The 20,145-nt window shown below is 34.6% G+C and overlaps 1 protein-coding gene across 4 annotated transcripts in view; it reads left to right on the forward strand.

Annotated features, from left to right (window-relative positions):
* HECW2 (HECT, C2 and WW domain containing E3 ubiquitin protein ligase 2) overlaps positions 1 to 20,145 on the forward strand; it is a 425,511-nt gene that overhangs the window by 47,793 nt on the left and 357,573 nt on the right. For 2 of the 4 annotated variants that reach the window (XM_074302809.1, XM_074302810.1), the window contains exon 1: positions 15,913 to 16,092. The exons of the other annotated variants lie outside the window; for them this stretch is intronic. The gene's annotated coding sequence lies outside the window, so the exon portion shown is untranslated. Of the gene's footprint in view, positions 1 to 15,912; positions 16,093 to 20,145 lie in introns of those variants that run through there. 4 annotated transcript variants of the gene reach the window in all.

Consider the following 20,145-nt stretch of genomic DNA (forward strand, 5'->3'; position numbering starts at 1 on the left):
CAATATATGTATAAACAAGTATTTTTTAAAGTACCTGCTATATATCAGACATTGTGCTAAGCACTGGCTAGGGACTGGACCTGTGATTTCATTAGCATAGGGAACTTTTTAGTGAAGAAAAATAGAGATCAGCACCATCTTTGCAAGTAATAGTTTTAGATCATTGTCTAGAGTATTGGGAGGTTAAATGATAGACCTATCCAGGATCACATAGCTAATCTGTGTTAGAGGTACTATTTCAACTTTGGTTTTCTGACTCTGAGGCCCTATCTGTTATATATTGCAATATCTTTAAGTTTTTAATAAAACATTTGATTGAAAAAGAAAGACTACACTCATGATAAACTTGGGTACATAGAATTATTAGTACGGCTGTATTACTATTGAGGGAGTCATTCCATGATCTTGAAATTAATTGGAAACAGGTCTACTAGATCCCTATAAGTAACATATACCCTTGATATTATTTTTTTTATTTATTATTATATTTATGCTTACTTATTCACATTTATAAAATATATGCATATAGTAATCTACAGGTAATTATGTACATTATAGAACATAAATAGAACTTTAAAAAATGATTTAATAAAGATGAAAAGGTACATTTATGTTGGGAGATAAGGCAATTATAGGGAGCTTGTGGTCTGTCTTTCTACACTCTGTTGGGATGATCATATTCACTAAGAGTCAGGCTATAGTCCCAAAGGAAGTTGGACCCTCACTTTGGAGAATACTTTTCAAGACTCTAGGGAACAAATAAATCTATTAAGCTCAGTCTAGCATGGGTAAATATGATTTGTCAGACTTGGAAAGGACTGTGCTATTATTATCAGGAATCACAGGGATTTCCATATTAGGCTGGCCCTAACTTAGTATTCTGTTTCCAACTATGATCCCAAGGGGACATGTTATAGAATGGCACTTAAAAAGTCTTCAGTGTAATTGACATTTAGGAGCTTTTGATTTAGCTGTTTACTTATTGAGAGGTACCATTCTCATTTTCTACTTGTGAAGATAATTTAATTCAGTTAAACAACTATTTATTAAATGTTTATTCTATAAGAGCTGCATGGTACAGTAGAATGAGAACAGGTCTCAGATCTAGGAAGATTTGGATTCAAAGCCCACTTCTAATATTCACTGGATGTGTGACTCTTTAGAAATTCTATCTAAACCCTCAGAGTAACCGGCAATTCCCTAAAGGTTTCTACCAGCATTGACCAAGGGAATTTCCTTACCAAGAAGTTCCCTGTATCAGTGAAATCGCAGATACAAAATGACTCTGCCTTTTTTTTTTTTTTTTTTTTTTTTTCCCCTTAGTGGTTAGGGAGTTAATCTACTCCACACAAGCTACTATTGTTATATCTCAGCATCTTTTGACCTCATATACCATTGGAGAGGGCCCACATAACAGCTATTCCTCTTGTGGCTTGTTGAAGGACATTTCAAATGCAGGGGAGATGGGATCTCTAGCTGTGGATATAGATTTTGGTGATTATCCAGTCCAGTCACTTCATGGTTTGCCCAGTGTCACCCAGGTGTTAAGTAACAGAGTTGGGATCCTATGCTCTTGGATTCCCAGAATAAGGCTTTTTCTTTTTCCCTGCACTGTCTCCAGGAAGCCAGACCATGGGGCTGACAGCCCAGGTGCTCAGGACATTTTAAATCAGCATTTCAAATTCAGGTAGGCTGGAGGGAGGGAGGCATGACTACAGATGGGAGCCAACAGATTAAGTCATGGTAAAGGGTTATTACAGAAAATTATGATAGATTTCCTGGAAACCTTTTCCTTCCTTCCTTCCTTCCTCTTCCTTCCTTCCTTCCTTCCTTCCTTCCTTCCTTCCTTCCTTCCTTCCTTCCTTCCTTCCTTCCTTCCTTCCTTCCTTCCTTTCTTCCTTTCTTTCTTTCTTTCTTTCTTTCTTTCTTTCTTTCTTTCTTTCTTTCTTTCTTTCTTTCTTTCTTTCTTTCTTTCTTTCTTTCTTTCTTTCTTTCTTTCTTTCTTTCTTTCTTTCTTTCTTTCTTTCTTTCTTTCTTTCTTTCTTTCTTTCTTTCTTTCTTTCTTTCTTTCTTCCTTTCTTTCTTCCTTCCTTCCTTCCTTCCTTCCTTCCTTCCTTCCTTCCTTCCTTCCTTCCTTCCTTCCTTCCTTCCTTCCTTCCTTCCTTCCTTCCTTCCTTCCTTCCTTCCTCTTTCTTTCTTTCTTTCTTTCTTTCTTTCTTTCTTTCTTTCTTTCTTTCTTTCTTTCTTTCTTTCTTTCTTTCTTTCTTTCTTTCTTTCTTTCTTTCTTTCTTTCTTTCTTTCTTTCTTTCTTTCTTTCTTTCTTTCTTTCTTTCTCTCTCTCTCTCTCTCTCTCTCTCTTTCTGATATCTTTTCATTTTCAAAACATATGCAGATAGTTTTCTGCATTCACTTAACCTTGTTTTCCAAATTTTTCTCCCTCTTCCCCCACTCCCCTAAACAGCAAGTAATCCAATATAGGGTAAATATGTCCAATTCTTCTAAACATATATCTACATTTATTATTAAACATATTTCCACCTATATCCATAAAAATCAGATCAAAAAGGAAAAACATGAGAAAAAAAACAAAAAAAAGGTGAAAATACTATGTTGTGATTCACATTTAGTCCCCATAGTCCTCTTTCTGGATGCAGATAGCTCTCTTCATCACAAGTCCATTAGAATTGGCCTGAATCACCTCATTTTTGAAAAGAACTAAGTCCCTCAGATTTGATTATTACATATTCTTCTTGTTGCTGGGCATGGTGTTCTCTTGGTTCTACTCACTTCACTTAGCATCAGTTCATGTAAGTCTCTCCAGGGCTTTTCTGAAGTCATCCTGCTGATCTTTTCTTATAGAATAGTAATATTCCATAGCATTCATATACTATAGCTTATTCGGCCATTTCCCAGCAGATGGACATCCACTCAGTTTTCAGTTCCTTGGCACTACAAAAAGCACTGCCACAATCATTTTTGCACACCTAAGTCTTTTTCTCTTTTTTATGATATCTTTGGGATACAGACCCAGTAAGGATACTGCTGGATCAAAGGGTATGGCATAGTCATAGTTTGGAAACTTTTTCTTTAGAAAATGATATTAGAGCCAATACCTTTATCAAACTGACAGTTATGTAAATTAAACAACTTATCATTGTTTTAATATATCTCCTACCCTTCAACTCAGACCTACCCCTATACAATTTAATGCTATTTTTAGGGTGTTAGAGAAACTGGGTAAAAGTATAAGATGTTTCCGGGAAAATGTAACACTCCAGTGAGTCAGTATCAACATCTTGGCATGAGACACACACAAATTATTTAAGTACAAATAAGGAGAATAAGTTAAAAGTATAATTGCTGTATTTCTTGGAATTGTTTCTTTTTAATTCTTAGGGAAATTGACAAAAATATCCCTTAGACTCTTTAATACTTTCTTGAGTTCTGAAAGTTTTAAAAATATTTACTCTTTTGTTTTTTGCTGGGAATTTGGAATGAGTTTTCAATAAGAAATAATGTAAGTTCTCAAGTTAGCTCATAAAAGTCTACTTAGCTGAGTAAAAATAGTACCTCATGATAATTCATGTGTATGTAGCACCTTCAGGTTTACAAATCACTTTTCTCACAACAGCCTTGTGAGGTGTAAGTATTACAGGAATCATTTTATTCATCTTATAGATGAGGAAAGTGAGGTTTAGAGAGTGTGACTTGCTCAGGGTCCTGGAGTATTATAAATGTTGATTATAAATGTTTCATTGTGGGGAGGAGGGACTAGAACCCATCTTTTTATTTCAAGGCTAATGTTTGATGTTTTCAAGAGGAAAATGTGCTCAGAGTTCCCATTACCAACTTCTCCCAGCAGTAGAGAGAAGGAAGGAAGGAAATATATAATTATTAAATACCTACTATGTTCTAGGCAATAAATGTGCTAAGTGGTTTACAAGTATGTCATTTAATTCTCATCTAAATCCTGGGAAATAAGTGTATATAGTCATGATCAGAAGTCGGAATTCCAGAAGGGAAAAGAGGTCATAGATTTAGAGTTGGGAGGGACATATAACCTAATGTCTTTATTTTATAGATGAGGAAAATAAGGTTCTTGGAGGTTATAACTTGTCCTGGGAACTCATGAATAGCATACATTAGAAGTAGGCTTTGAACCCAGGTTCTAACAGAGGGCAGTGATGTTTCCATGGTACCATGTTCTCCTAAGATGAATAGCTAAAAGATGATAGATAACGAAGAAAGAAGCTGGAATCTGTTGGCTGACAACTTCCTCTTCTCCTCCTGTTACCTCCAAAGAACATGGGTACATACTTACAGGAGTAAAAGGCAATCCTAAGTGATGGAAGCAAAGAGAGATTGTTTATTGTCTCTCCACCCTTTGGCTAATGTGACTGATCTAAAATGGCCATTTCTATGGTAGGGACAAAAGCATTTCAGAAAAGTTTTGAGATATATTTGGATGACTTATGTCAAGCAGCTAAAGTGATGCCCCTATGGGAACTACCTTTATACTGTGCTGTAGCAACTTTAGTTGGAGATGCCCATTTTGTTTTCAGTCACCATTGCTTTAGATTTATTTAATAATAATAATTATAATAATAGTTACATTTAATTTTAAGATTTATAAAGCACTTTCTTCTCAGTAACTATAAATTTGATAATGCAGTCACATGCTAAGTATGGAGGGTATTTGAAATCGTGGTTCCATTATGCATCATTCTTCTTTAGGAAAAGTAGATCAGCTTCATTGATATTTATTTTAAAAACATTTTTTTCCTCATAATTAAATATTTGAAATTAATTGTAGGTAGGAAAACTGAGAACCAAATTACATGGAGCCAGGATTACAAACCAAGCCTGGAAATTTTTCCTATTATGATTCTGTCTTTAAAAAGTAACATCCTTTAGTTCTGTCTGGAAAGGCATATGAACTTCAGAAAGGACATATCAAATGCTACTTTTTGCAGAGGATTTTCCCAAAGATTTCAGCTGTTAATGATTTTTTCCTATTATCTACTTTGTATATATCTTAGATCAAGGCTTTTTAAACTTTTTCCATTTGCAGCCTCCTTTCAACTGAGAAATTTTTACATGACTTTACATTTGTATACAAATCAAACATTTGGTGATAATAAATCATAATTTCACAACCCCCATAATTCAGTTGTGTGTCCTTATTTGGAGGTCACAAACTGCAGTTTAAGAAGATGAATCTTCCTGACTCTAGATGCAGCACTCTATAGTCAGTGTAAATCTTTACAGCCCTGAGTCCCTATTTTCTCACTTGTAAATTGATGTAAGACTTTACTAAGTGGGAGGTTGGTAGCAGTATGTGGAAGATTATATTCCATAGCCTAGTCCTTTTCTATTGTGAAGAAAGACAACCTTCAAATTCAGTGACTGAGTTGGAACCAAAATTAAAAAGAGATGTTATTAATTGTGGAAAAACAAAGCTTTGAGAGTAGAAAAAGTCTCACTCCTTTTCCTTCTGAAGGAGAATTTCTTATGCTTTTCCTCAAACTAACTGCCCTATTTTTCTGTAAAGGGTAAAAAGGGGTAGACCAAAGGACAGGCAGTGCATGGACAAGGGGCTAATATTCTAATGGCAGATGTGTAAATAATCAAGTACATATAAGTTATATCAAGGTAGATAGAAAGCAGAGAATAGATGTTAAAAATGACGACCATTTCCTTAAGTGAGAGATTTGAGTGTCTGGACACTTTTGAAGTCCAACAAGTTCTTTAAGGATCATATTTTTAAAAGAAAAAAGTTTGCCCTTAAATGCACAGTTGGCCTTATAGACACTGTCTGATCCAATACAGTATCTATTATTTGTATTATTTCTTGCCAGGAATTCACTCTGCAGGGGGGCCTTCCTCCTAATTCTAGACTCTTATATCCTCCTTCATGTAAATAGGATGTGATGCAAAGCTAGCCAGTGGCATTCTTTGTATGATCATTCCATTAAGTAATTGTAGTGGTGAAAAAATAATGTACTTCCTTTTGGGATTTTTTATCCTTGGCTTGCAGTGCTAAGTATGGAGGGTATTTGAAATTGGGGTTCCATTATGCATCATTCTTCTTTAGGAAAAGTAGATCAGCTTCATTGATATTTATTTTAAAAATGCCTTTTTTTTTCTCAGAATTGAATATTTGAAATTAATCACTGTTATATTCTTTCCTTTCTTTTCAACTTCTGTAGAGGCTGAAGAAAGACTTAATTATTGCCCCCTTTGTTAGCTAACTTTTGAATTTTTATGTCTTTTAGACATTATACCTATGGATTCATAGATTATTGTTAGACCTGGTAATTACATCTCTTATATTCTGCATTTATTAAATGCCTGTTGACAATATATGTTTGACTTTGGAGTCTCAGCATTGTTTACACCTTTTAACCACTAATTTTTTTTTTTTTTAACATGTTCAAGAAGAGCTGAATGATTCTTTCTAAATAGTGTGGTCAGTAGAGTGCCGAGTCTTGGAGACAATCAGGAACATCTGAGTTCAAATCCAAGCTCAGACACTTACTAGCTGTGTGACCCTGAGAAAGTTTTTTCACCTCTGTCTGCCTCAGTTTCCCCAACTATAAGATGAGGATACTACTTACAGAATTGTTATGAGACTCAAGTGAGATCATTTGTAAAGCGCTTGGCATAATGCTTAATAAATACTTCTCTTTCTCCTTTCCTTGTTCTTTTTTTTTTTTTTTTTTGGATGATCCAAATATCAGGGTAAACTTTATATTGACTTGGAGATATATTAAGTTCTCCCTCCCTCCCTTTGTAATGTCCTCATCCCTGCCAGTAATATTTTAGTTTCAAGAATCATAAAACTGCTATTAGAAGGGACCTCATTGGTCATTTAGTCTAATCTACGTCTCCTACAACATACTTGAGAAAACTTCAAATGGAGTCATGAAAAGTTAGGTGGACATGACTGAAATTAACCCTGAATTCTGACCTTCTTCTTGAGTCTTGGGTTTCGACACTTGTCCCTGGGATCCTGAGCTCTAATAGATAAACTGACCTTATCTTATCTAGACCCAGGTTACTTCATTATCTTTTAGCCATCTCTTGATAATGCTGCCTGTATTCTGATCTTTCAACTCTTTTCCAACTCTATTTACCCTTGATCTATTATCTTCTCTTATTAGAATACAAGCTCCTTGGCCGTAGGTAATGGTTTGCTTCCTTGTATTTTTATTTTCATTGCTTAGCTCAACACCTGTAAATATTTTTTTTTTTATTTTATCATAAGAAATGGTTTCAGTATTAAGTATGGCATCACAAATTTATAATCATATAGATATATAATCATATAGATTAAGTCCACTGATATGACAGTACCCTAGCACCACTCACTATGCTTACCATAAATGTTAGGCTTCCCTTTCCCTTTCTCTTTGTCAATCTGCATTATTTTCAGTTGGTCACTGGGAGGTTAATGGAATGATTTTCAAATTTGTATTCTGAATTGTGGTGTGTCAGTAGGCTCCCTTCTTTGCTCGGGGCTTTTTCATGTCCTTCTGCTTTTGGCAATAAAAACTTCCATAACTTCGGTTGCATTTACCAAGGACAGTGGTATCTCCTCTCAGGTCAGTGTGTTTGGCCAAACAACTTCATTACAAGTAATGAATATAGACCAGTGTGTAACCTACATGTAGGATGGCCTCTGTGGATAATAGTACATACAGTGGAATCTCCTTTAGGAGAAACTCTATCTATTTAGCTACCTTTTTGCATTCTTTGTCCTTCTGTATCTAACCTCAATTAAATTCAATGAACATTTATTAAGTGCCCACTATGGTCCAGGCATTGTGCTCAGCCTTAGGGATACAAAGAAAAAAAAGGGGTTCTTGCTTTAAGGAGTTTGCATTTAATGTGAAAAAACAAAAAGGAAGCTGAAAAGGGTGCAGGAAAAGGGATGAATAGGTAGTACCTAGCATTGGAACATAGGCTTCCATGAAGGGGAAACCAAATAGATATATTGGATGAAAAATGGAGAGCTACATGGAAATTTCTGAGGCTTCATAAAAGAGAACATTGGGAAAAGTTTATTGCTCAATTCTATAATCCTCCAAACAAAGGGCAAAGGCAATTGAGGGAGCTCAGAAAGTATTGAATATCAAAACTGAGTTCATATATATGCATGATGAGATTCCAGATAATAAACTAATCCTGAGGGAAGCTGAGGAAACCAAATAAATCCATATAGAAAATGGAAAATTTCTCCCTGAGAAATGTGCATTCTCATTTTCTTCACATTTTCTGTTTTTGTATCTTTCCTTGGGTATCTATGAGTTCTGCCCTCTCTTGAAAATAAAACTTTATACTGAACAAAAAGTCTGGGCTTGGAATTTCTTGGAACTATTTTCTTGCACCCAAAACCCAGGAAAAGGCCTTACTCCCATTCTGTTAACATCTATGTATTAAACACACACACACACACACACACACACACACACACACACACATACATCTGTATAGCTCTCACCTTTTCTCCAACAAATCAAGCTTATAAGAATATCTCATCTATTTTTAGTAGCTATCTATACATATGTACATATACATATATACACATGCTTATAAACACATATATACATGCACACATATATGTTTCCCTTTAAAAGAGCTCTCATTTTAAGCACATATTTGGACTGATATAGTACAACCCCTTTATATACAGGTGTCCTTACATTGTGCTCCAAAACTTCAATTATCAGTTGATTACTTGAAACTGGGGACACGGTTTCCCACAGAAATAATGTTATAATGGATAGATTTTTAGACCAACTCACAAAATGCCATTTAACCTGAAATATAACTGAACTATAGTAGTAATAATATTAGCCTGAATTCTAGGTGTTAGGGGAAAGGAGCCATGTGATTCAAAAGAAAGAAACAATTTCCTCTTCTTTTTTGGTGAACTTGGGAAAATTGTGAACTAGATGAAGTTTAAGTTTGTTATTCTTTCTTTCTGTACCTATCAATTGTCCATATGCGTTATTCCCAATTCCTAAGTGAGTGTCCTCATAGTTCCCTTCTGCCCCTCAATGTAGACAGTAGCTCTATTGCAGAGAGTAGCATAGAGACTTGTGAAAGAAATCGCCTTCACTCTTTCCTAGGATTGAGAGAGACAACATCTGTCTCTGCTCTGCATTTTGTTATGCTTTTGTATCCCTAGAGACATGTGAGGGTTTCTTTCTCTACCAAGGGATGGCCCATTAACCTACTAACCATCTGTTATCTTCCTAGCCAAGGTACTGTGATTGGGACTCTCTATCCTTTCCATTGTTAGCTAGAAAGGGCAGTGGAGTAAATGGGAGACAGAAGACAAGCAACAATTGAAAAAAAAAGTGGCTTTGGCCAGTGTTTCCTAGTTGAGTTTTAGAAGTGTAAATTAGAGTGGGGTTGGGTGCTATATTCACCATGCCTGCCAAAACCATCTCCAATTAGTATTGGAGTCCTGCTATTACATGTGCTTTATTTTGCTCAGGCAGTTCTGCTAAAACTAGTTAATTTTCCTGACATGATTGCAGTATACAATTCACATTTCTCACAACGTGGCAGGAATCATGTTGCTTCTACTTGGGTTCTGACCTTAATTTTATGGCTATTTCATGGAGGTTTTTTTGCAACTGTAGGAGAGCAAAGTAGGCTTTTGCTAGAGAAATAACTATTTTCTCTTTGGAGAGAGAGAGTTGAAAAAGATGATTATTTTAAAAATCCTAATAAATCACAATTGGCATTTTTTTTAAAGTTTAAGTTTGCTTGCAAAGCTCTTCAATCAACAATAAAAAACAAGCAAATTTGTGAGTTAGGTGCAATAGGTATTATTATCCCTATTTTACAATTGAGGAAATTAAGGCTCAGAGTGTCTAAGTCACTTGTTCCTGTCAGAAATGAGATTTGAACTTAGGTTTTGTTTGACTCTCAAATCTAGTACTCTTCATATTTTGCTAGATGACTTAACAAGAGGAGTAGAAATTTATTATTAACAATGTAAATATATTTTCTTTCTAATCATTTAGCAACTTGCTTAGTAGCATTATGTTGAATGAATAGATTATTCATTAATTTAGTGTTCAGCATTTCCAAAGTCATATTTTATTTAAACATTAAAAGGTCAGTTAAAATTTGGTTTGTCTCAACCAGAAGAAAGATGGCTACTTCTAATGCTAAGAGAAAGGAGTTTGTTCCAGATAACATTTTCTGCCCTATATAGCTGCTGGACTGGGGTAAATGAACAGCATCTTTTCTATTCTTCTTTTTTGAATAATAAAGATTGATAATACAAATGTCATTTAAAGCTGAAGCAGACAGTCATGTTAAGAAGGTTTACCATTTGCAGTACCATTGTCTAATCCCAGCTGGAGCTACTTTTAGCTCTTTCAAAAATTCATATTCCAAGTCTCAGCCCCCCCTTCTGCGTCATAGCAACTGGCCTACATACACAGAACATGCAGCAGCTCTTCTAAGATTTTGGGTGGCTGAAGAAAAATCGAATAGAAAAACATCTTTCTTGGGGTTTATCTCCATCCACTAATTCTCATGTATAAAATTTATGCCTCCATCATCCCTACACATGTATTATTTAAAAATAAAAAAGGTAGAATGAAGTCTGGCACATCTTTCACCCTTCCTGCACTGAGGTCTCAGAGCATATTGTTACTAATAATTCATTTCCTATTCACTAATGCTGTCTTGTGAATGGTACAAGGCCTATGCCTGAAGCAGTGAAGAAGCTACATAATTTAAGAACCAAGCAGAGTAAGGATTTCTCACTGCATAGGACTGGAGGCCACTGCACATACTGAAGATTCATTTATAGCTAAAACCAACTGTTCTAGTGGTCAGGAAATACATTTGCGAAGTATGAATATAAATAGCTGAGTGTAAAGGATGTCAAAGGTTATACAGACCATCCTGAATGTGTCTGATCTCATTTAGCTCAGGAAGCAAGGTTGGGATTGCTTAGCACTTGGGTAGGAAGTCCCTCCAAAAACCTTGAAGCAGAGAACTGAGGATTCCTTGTGGGTAGAGTTCTGTATTTTTTCTATTTCAGTGATCTGATATCAATTGGAAAAAATAAAACTGATTTGGGAGAGCATTATTTAAAATTTAGAATTTAAAAAACAGCTAATTTCTGACCAACAGTGTCAAATATAGTAGATGCCTTAGATTGAAGCTTTCATAGCTCTGGAACCTAAACTGAAGGGTTACCCCTTTTCACAAAACTGATATTGTATTTAAGACACAAAATTTGGTTTCTTGTTCTTTATGCAAAGCAAAAACTGAATCAGTTAGACTGGCTTGGTCTTATGCTTATAATTAAATTCTAGGTCCTTATGAATTATACCAGGCAGAATTCGAGCCTGTTTTGGCATGATGGTAGTATAATTCCCTGTCTCTTTTCAAACATAGTGCTAATGGAAAACTGGAATTAAATAAGGTCTACGTGTTATTTTTTTGGTATTGGCACTGGAGGAAAACTTCATTTGCATCTACTGATATGAAGGAATAAGAGAATCTTCATTATAAATCATGGATATTAAAAAGGCAAAGAAGAGACAGGATGGAAATAAGAAACAGGGAAAAACCAACAAAAACAGGAAAGTAGTTAAAATCTTTCAATAATTTTCAAAATACTTTTTACTTAAATTCACCTTTAGTGGATAACTATTAGGACTGAGATTCCTAGCTCTTCCCTCAATGGCAGGGTTATGTGCCATGAGCTCTTATTTAGAAAGGATATCTAATAAATTATCTATCTGCTGCAGTGTCCCTGACAGATGGTTATGTAGTCTCTGCTTGAATATCAGAAGCATTTATTTGTACAGACATAGATCTCTAAGCCAATAAAAGTTCAAACTAGCCCATTTCCTTGCTGCCAAAAAAAAAAAAAAACAACCAAAAACTGAAATATGACAATTTTTTTTTTAATAACAACTTTATTTCAGAGGAAGTTAAAATCTGTAATTTTAAGAATTACTGTAAGAGAATTACCTCGCTGATTTAAGTGAATTCAAGGATCAGGATCCCAGATGAAATACATTTCGGGCTTGTGAATGGTTTTCCAGATGTTATCACTAAAGCAGTGATTGTAGGTGATCTTTGGTAAATTGTGAAAAATGAGAGACAGAGAGATACAGACAGAGAGGGAGAGATAGAGAGACAGCACTCAAGAGAGCAGAAGAGTTGAAAAAGCACTAGCTGTCAGAAACTAATAATTGTAAATTCTGGAAACTGTAGATCAGTCAGCTGGAAAAGTGTAGAAATGATTATTAAATAGGCAACTTGTGAGCCTGGCACAAGAATAGTAATTTAAAGTGATATCTCTCAGAAATGATGGAAAAGAGGCCACTTCATGTAATATGAAATTCTACCTTGGTTGTCCTTTAGGAAAGAATTTCTAATATGAGGAAGCTCTTTAAAGATCCTGCCATCTTCTCAGTTGACCCTTGGAAGTGTACCTGTGACTTTCTGCACTTAGAGATTTTTTTTTTCTTAGAGATTTTATAGTGAATTTTGTAGCCGTTCTCTATCTTGCCATTTTTTCCTTACCAAAATTTATTCACCACCCAGTATCATACACTGCAGATAGGTAGTGCAATGTATAGGATACTGGATTTGTTATCAAACAGATCTCATTTCAAATCCTGCCTCAGATACTTACCTTGGACATATTACTTAACTATCGCTGTTTTCTCATTTTTAAAATGGGTATAATAATATCTGTCCATCAGTGTCATTGTGAAAATAAAATGAGATGATATGTGGAAAGTGCTTTGTGAATCTTAAAGTACTATATAAATGCTAGCTATTTGCCAAGTAAGATGAATGGAGATGTAACAGAGCTTAGAGATGATGATGTTGTAATTTTAGGACTGATATATGCATTAATTACTTACTAAGTATTACCTTCCATTACCTGCAATTACTGATAAATTTCTGTAATAAACCTCTACCAGGTTCTAAGACAATTAAAGGTTCTAGTATTTCCTCATAACTTAATAGAAATATATTAGTAGAATATAAAATTTTTCTAATTAGCCAATTAGTTCTGAACCCCTACTAACTTAAAAATAAATAAATCAATCAATTTCCCCCTAAGTTTTCTTCTTCTTTCTTTTTTCTCCTCGTCTTTTTTCCTCCTCTTTCTTCTTTTCCTCCTCTTTTTTCTCCTCCTTTTCTTCTTCCTCCTCCTTCTTTTCCTCTTCCTCTTCCTTCTTTTCTTTCTCCCATCCTTCTTTCTTCTTCTTCTCTCTTTCACCTCTTATTTTTCTCCAGAAGGCAGCTAATGTCTCTTCTCTATACGTTTTCTACACAACATAGTTTAAACTCTCAAAATGTCTCTTCAAACTTTCTCTCTCGCCATTTCAATTAACTCTTTCTCTTTTTGTCCATACCTCCAGCTATAAGTTAATTCTCTTTAAAATGACAAACTATAATTCCTAGGATCCTAGTTTCCCTCCTTTATAAAGGATACAGTAACAGTACACCAAGTGTCTGTGAGAGGCTACTTCAGCTAGAGCAAAAAAAGAGGTTTTTGCACCAGTTTTTGGTGGAAAGGGTATTAAAGGTATTTGTTTTATATTCCTGATATGTTATGTAATTATTCCCTTTCAGATAGGTAGGAATAGTAGAACTCCTAAACTCCATTCTTCCAAGATAAAAAAGATATTACAAAATCATTAAAAAATCATTTTTTTCCCAATTGTATAGTGTTTTACAATATAGGGCCAGCTTTGATGTCAAGACCTGGGTTCAAGTCTTGTTTTGTCATACGTCAGTGTGATTTTTAAAAATTACATAATTATGCATAAAATCATAATTATAATAAAGATAACTAACATGCATAGTACTTATTCTGTGCTAGGCATTGTGCTAAGCACTTTACAATTATTATGTGATCCTCACAATAATTCAGGCAGATAGATGCTATTATTACCCCCCACCCCACCCCCATTTTACAACAAAATTAAGCGACTTGCCTAAGATCACTCAGGTAGTATATTTCTGAGGCTATATTTGCACTCAGGTCTTCCTGATTCCAGGTCCAGGGATTTACCTATTGTGACCCCTTGCTGCCAGATTTTGTCAGTAATCCAGGTATAACTCTCTAAGATTGTAACCATTGGAGGTAATAGGGAGTTACCTGAGTTTATTCCATAGAAAGTTATTTTCTGGGTAGAGGATGAATTGTGGAGGGAAAGAATTTGGGGTAGGAAGTCCAATTTGGAAAGTTAGTACAATAATTCAGGGCAATTGTATTAAAATTATCTTGAGTGGTAGTTTGAGCAGTGGCTAGGATACTTACACAAGACATGATTGTAGTAGATGAATTACTGGAAAGCCACAGCGCGTGCGTACACACGCACACAGAGTTGGAATCTAGGATGATTTTGCTGTCATGGGTGCATTGTCATGACACAGATAATCAAAGAGTATTCCTCACTCTTTCTCTTATTTGCAGATTGTTTGACTTTGCCTCTGAAGAGTGGTGACAGTCTAGTTTAAATCAGTTGCAGCTTCCTTTGCTGGATCTCACTTTAAATTTTCTGTGAGTAATCATGGAGACTCTTTTGAGAGTAAATCCTGGCCAGTGTTTTAGCCAGATGAAGAGTTATAACTAGATTAAGAAAAAATTCCAAGTTAAAGCAGCGAGGTGCTGATGTATTGTGTATGGTTATCTCCTTTCTGGTGCTCCTGGTGGGGCGGGGGTTTGTGTCTACTGCATAGAAAACAATTCGAGGATAGGTGTAGCTATCATGGGAATAGTGAGTACATCCCCCAAGAGTGTGCTTCACTCTTTTGTAGGATGAGGAGAAGTAGACCCATGAGATGGATACTCTGTGAATAGGACCATGGTGAAGAGTAGTTGGGGACATAGTGGTGCAGGCTGGTGGAGGAGTCCAAAGTAAACTATATGATTTTTTATAATAAAAGCTTTTTATTTTCAAAATATATGCAAAGATAGTTTTCAACGTTCATCCTTGCAAAACCTCGTGTTACAAATTGTTCTCCCTCCTCCAAGACAAGAGGTAATTCATTATAGGTTAAACATATGCAATTCTTCTAAACAAGATATATGACTTTCACTGAAGACTGGAAACATGATCCTTGCATGTGGCACTGTAGTTTAAAGTGTTTGCTTTATGCTAGCTTTGACCAGGTAAAAGCACTTGTATATTGCTTCTTCCCTTTCTTATACATCACTAGTTTGTGATTACTCTGCATATCTGTCTGCTATTTATTAATTGACATCATAGTGAGACAAAATATGGATTAAAATAACCTTTAATACTTTATTCTTTTATATTGAAAAAAGTATTTATTTGCAATGAAATTTATTGTCTTCAAGAAGCCTTCTGTAACACATGCGGTTATGATCCTCATGGACCTCATCCTCCTTCCTCATTCTTGAATTAAAGTGTTTAAAGGCAACAGATGATCTTCTTCCTAAAGATCTTGCCTCTGTTAGTTCTCCTGTGTAGATCAGAGAAGTAATGATATTATCAATTGGCATTCTTGAATATTTCCTCTCTCTGGAGATAGTCTCTAAACCATTTTGCCTTATAAAACTTATTTTCTCTAAAACCTAACTTGCTTTATATTTTGTGGTTTTATTTATTAATAATTTTGAATATGAGTCCAGGGGAGGGCAAAGGTTTGGTTTTTTAATAGTATAGAAATATGAGTTTTTTTTTTTTTTTTTTTTTTTTTTTTGCTTGTAGCAGAGCTGGGTTTTTCCAGTTCTGTTTGCTTGGAATAGGCTTTACAGCACAATTGTGACTGTTTTGATTAAGAATGGGGAAAACAATGAGACAGTGATGTATTGACTGTGACTTGGATGGACACAATAGGAGGGCGGTGTTTTGCCCTTCTTATTTTTTATTTTATGTTCTAGATGACAGAGCACAGGATTGTGACTCAGGATATTTAGATTGTATTCTTGACTGCTCCATGTACTCTTTGTATGATCCTTTTAAAAGAAATGTCATTTTTAAGGTTACCTCTGGTTTTCCATCCGTAAAATGAAGCAGTGGGAGGATTGATGAGTGCTTTCTACCTAAAACCATGGTAAGTAGAAGGATGTTAGGGGTAATATGATTGATAAAGGCTGTCAGTATGCCTAAAATAATATATTTTTTTAAATAATGGATTTCTAAGTTTTCATTTTATTTAGATATTGGCTATAACTCAGGGTTTCCTTGAAAAAGAACCTAAAATTAGCACTTTATCTTTTAGGTAAAGCTATTATCATTAATGTATTTGTGTTTTATTACAAAACTGAGATTCTTGAAAAATCTACCTAGATATTTGAAAATCTACCTCACTTCATTTTAGGAGAATTCAGTTGTATTGAGGTTGGGAAGGGGAACCCCAAAAGTTTGGGGTCACAGACTGGTGTTGTGAGGTGTCTCAAAAGAATTTGCAGGCTTGAACCCATCTCTTAGTCATGAGGCAAAGTTTATTGTAAGTAATACCATTACAAAGCAGTCTTGAATTTCTAAAAAGAAATCAGAAGAGAAACAGAAGCAAGGAAATATATTTATCTAGCTTTCAATCATTGATATGGTAATTCTGTGGCTCCTAGGTAGGAAGGAAGAGTGATCTCCTGAATTTGGTTCTTGCTGGCAAGATTATCAGTCAGTAATGAATTGAGGAGTGGACTCTGTAATTTGGTTATTGCTGACCAACAGATTATTTTTCTGACAGTCAGCAATGAATTGAGGAGTGGTCTCCAGAATCCGGCAGATTGTCAGAACAATAGCATTCCTACGATGGGAGGGGGTAAAACCAGAGGACTTTGGGATCAGATAGATTGCCAGAACAGAAGCCCCCCCCTAAAAATCAGGGGCCCCCAAAATTGTATAACATTAGTTGCAATATGGTACTCTTTTTTTTATTTGTTATATTCCTCTGGGAAAACCTATGATCCTTAATTTATCTCTGTATTCTTTAGTTTTTCTTTGTTTTAATTTTTTTGCTTTGGCTTTTATAGAATTAATTTTACATTAACTTATTATGATTTATAATTAATTTATTATTACATAATTACTTTGTATTAATTATAAAATTGTTGCTATTTATTTTTATTTCTGACTTTTTTCCTTGCTATTTATTTTGTCCTGTTTTTCATTCTCTTTTTTTTTGGCTTCTACTTCTTTGGAGAGATTCTCCATTTCAACTCCTTTTCTTTTTTTAAATTAAAGTTTTTTATTTTCAAAATGTATAGATTGATAATTTTTGACATATATACCCCTACAAAATCCTGTGTTCTAATTTTTTTCCTTCTGTTCCCTCATTCTGTCCCCAGTTGGCAAGTGATCCAATATATATTGAACCTGTGTAATTCCTTATATTGAACATGTGTAATTCCTATATACATATTTCCACAAATATTATGCTACTTTAGAAAAATCAGATCAAAAAGGAAAAAAATAAGAAAAAACAAAATGCAAGCAAACAACAAAAAGAGTGAAAATACTGTTGTGGTCCACATTCAGTTCCAGTGGTCCTCTTTCTGGGTGTAGATGGCTGTCTTCATCACAAGTCCATTGGAACTTGTCTGAATCACCTCATTGTTGATGATGGATATGTCCATCAGAATTAATCATTGTATAATCTTGCTATTGCCATATATAATCTCTTGGTTCTGCCCATTTCACTCAGCATCAGTTCATGTAAGTCTCTCCAGGTCTCTCTGAAATCATCCTGCTGATTATTTCTTATACAATAATAATATTCCATAACATTCATATCCATAACTTGTTCAACCATTCTTCAATTGATGGGCATCCACTCAGTTTCTAGTTTCTTACCACAACAAAAAGGACTGCCACAAACATTTTTGCACATGTGGGTCTCTTTCTCTCCTTTATTCTTTAGGATACAGGCCCAGTAGAAACCTCGATGGATCAAAGGGTATGCACAGTTTGATAGTCCTTTGAGCATAATTCCAAATTGCATTTCCAGAATGGTTGAATCAGTTCATAGCTTCACCAGTATTTCCATATCCCTGCCAACATTCATCATTATCTTTTCCTGTCATTTTAGCCAATCTAAGAAGTGTGGAGTGTCAACTCTTTTTCTTCAACTGCTATTTGTGATTTCTTATTTCTACACTGAAAGCTCTAATTTCTGATCTAAATTGTTACTAATTTATCTCTTTCAGACTTTGTTAGTCTTTTGAAACAATCTCAAAATTCTTGTTATTACTCCATGATCTCTAGGGAGGGTAGAAAATATTTTTCAGTAGGCAATAAATATTGGTTCATTTTCTTTCACATAATATTTGTTCAAAGTGCTTTGTATTCATTACAAAGGTTTGCTCAATCTCCTTTCTGGTTTTAAGTTTTTCTATGTTGACTTATTTGTGTGATGTGTTTTTATTCACATTTTCTCTTTTGATCTTCTAGTTTTCTGATTCTTCTCTTGTTCTCTTCTTTGGTCCATCCCTTTCTGTTGGAATTTCTCGGATTCCCTAAACTGTGGAAGTTGATGTCTTAGGTACCCTCCCTTGAATAAGGGTGAGGGAGAGGACTGCCCTCAATGTCTTTTCCAGTATCCTTTCCTTTAGTCTTATGTGCTGCTTCCCTTCCAGTGTGTCTCCAAGTGCCTGTCATTCATTATAGCATATTTTTTTTTTAGTCCAATTAGATTCCTCTTTTCCTTTTGCTGTTCATTTTTATGAGGCTGCACAGAATTGGCACCTACTTGCTTCTTGTGTGTTGGTAGTAATTCATGGTGTTTGGATAGTCACTATAACTGAGAGTGATACCTATGATTAGCCCCTAAGTTACAAGCCTGCAAATTTGCTTGTACTTATTGTATCTGGGTGCTGAACGAGCTTTAGTGTTAACTTAGAGGTTTTTAGTGTGTCTGTGTGTGTGTTTGTAAAGGTTTCTAATTTTCTTATCTGGTGGATTAGCTATAATTACTTAATTTATCCTGGTATATAAAAACATTTGTTAAACTCTTTTTTAAAAAAGGTTAAAGGTTTAAAGGAGGTCAGAAAGCGACTATTCTGTCATCTTCCTTGAAATTTGAGTTGGTAGAAATGGACAATTTCATTTTTGCCTTCACAAATTTTGGTGACATGGATGTGTAATACCTTATATTAAAATGCTGGGTTTTATTATTATTATTTTTTTAAAGATTTCATTCTTTGAATTCTCTAAAACAAAAAAATCCAGCAGGACTACTTCATTTTAACTTTGATTTTTAACATTAAACATTTTCTCAAAGATTATAACTTGAAGATTGCCTTATGTTTAAATTAAATTTGCTGTTTATAATGACTCTTTATAAGAGTTGAATTTAAAATCACAGGGTTTAAAATTACTTTATTGGCACTGAAAGTGTTAAAATGACACTTCTAACTTTTTTATTTACAGTCATAGTTAAGTTCCTAAAATTCTTTGAGGGAGAAGAACACTTTCTATAATTAGTTGCTGTTGAAAGTTTATTTGCAGAAGTGAATCAGTAAGTCTGTGGTAGATATTTTGCTGTTTCCCTCATATGTGTGGCCTATATTTTTAAAATTTTTATTTTAATTAAACATTATTTTTTCTGAGCACTTTTTTCCCCACATTATCTACATTTATTTCCCAGTGTTTCATCTTTTTAACAAACTTTTTTTAAAAGAAAATTCAGTTCAGCAAAACTGGATAATATATATTTTAAATATTATTTAATATTATATATTATACATATCATATATATATATGTATATATATATATATGGCCATACATGAAAATAGTCTGCAATTATAAATGAAAGGTATAGTATCCTCCAAAGTCTATAAAGAAATAAGGAGGAAAGGAATAGGATAAAGTGGGGGTATAGAAGGGTATGTAGATTTATGGCAATGAGACTAGGTGTGTAGATTTTTTGGCAAAAGATAAAGAGGGAGGGAAAGGATGACATAAGGTAAGGTGGTGGAATGTTAGGTGTGTGGATTAATGAGAATGGGATAAAGAGGGAGGTGAAAAGTGGAGGGAGAAGATTAGGGAGGCATCCTTGGGTGAGGGGAGCTTGAATAATAGCTAGGCAAGTTAAGGAGTAGAATTAAAATAGAATCAGAGATATTCACAAACACTGTGACAAGGATCAGGAATAGAATTCAT

The sequence above is a fragment of the Sminthopsis crassicaudata genome, chromosome 3, assembly GCF_048593235.1.
Source record: "Sminthopsis crassicaudata isolate SCR6 chromosome 3, ASM4859323v1, whole genome shotgun sequence".
Classification (NCBI taxonomy): domain Eukaryota; kingdom Metazoa; phylum Chordata; class Mammalia; order Dasyuromorphia; family Dasyuridae; genus Sminthopsis; species Sminthopsis crassicaudata.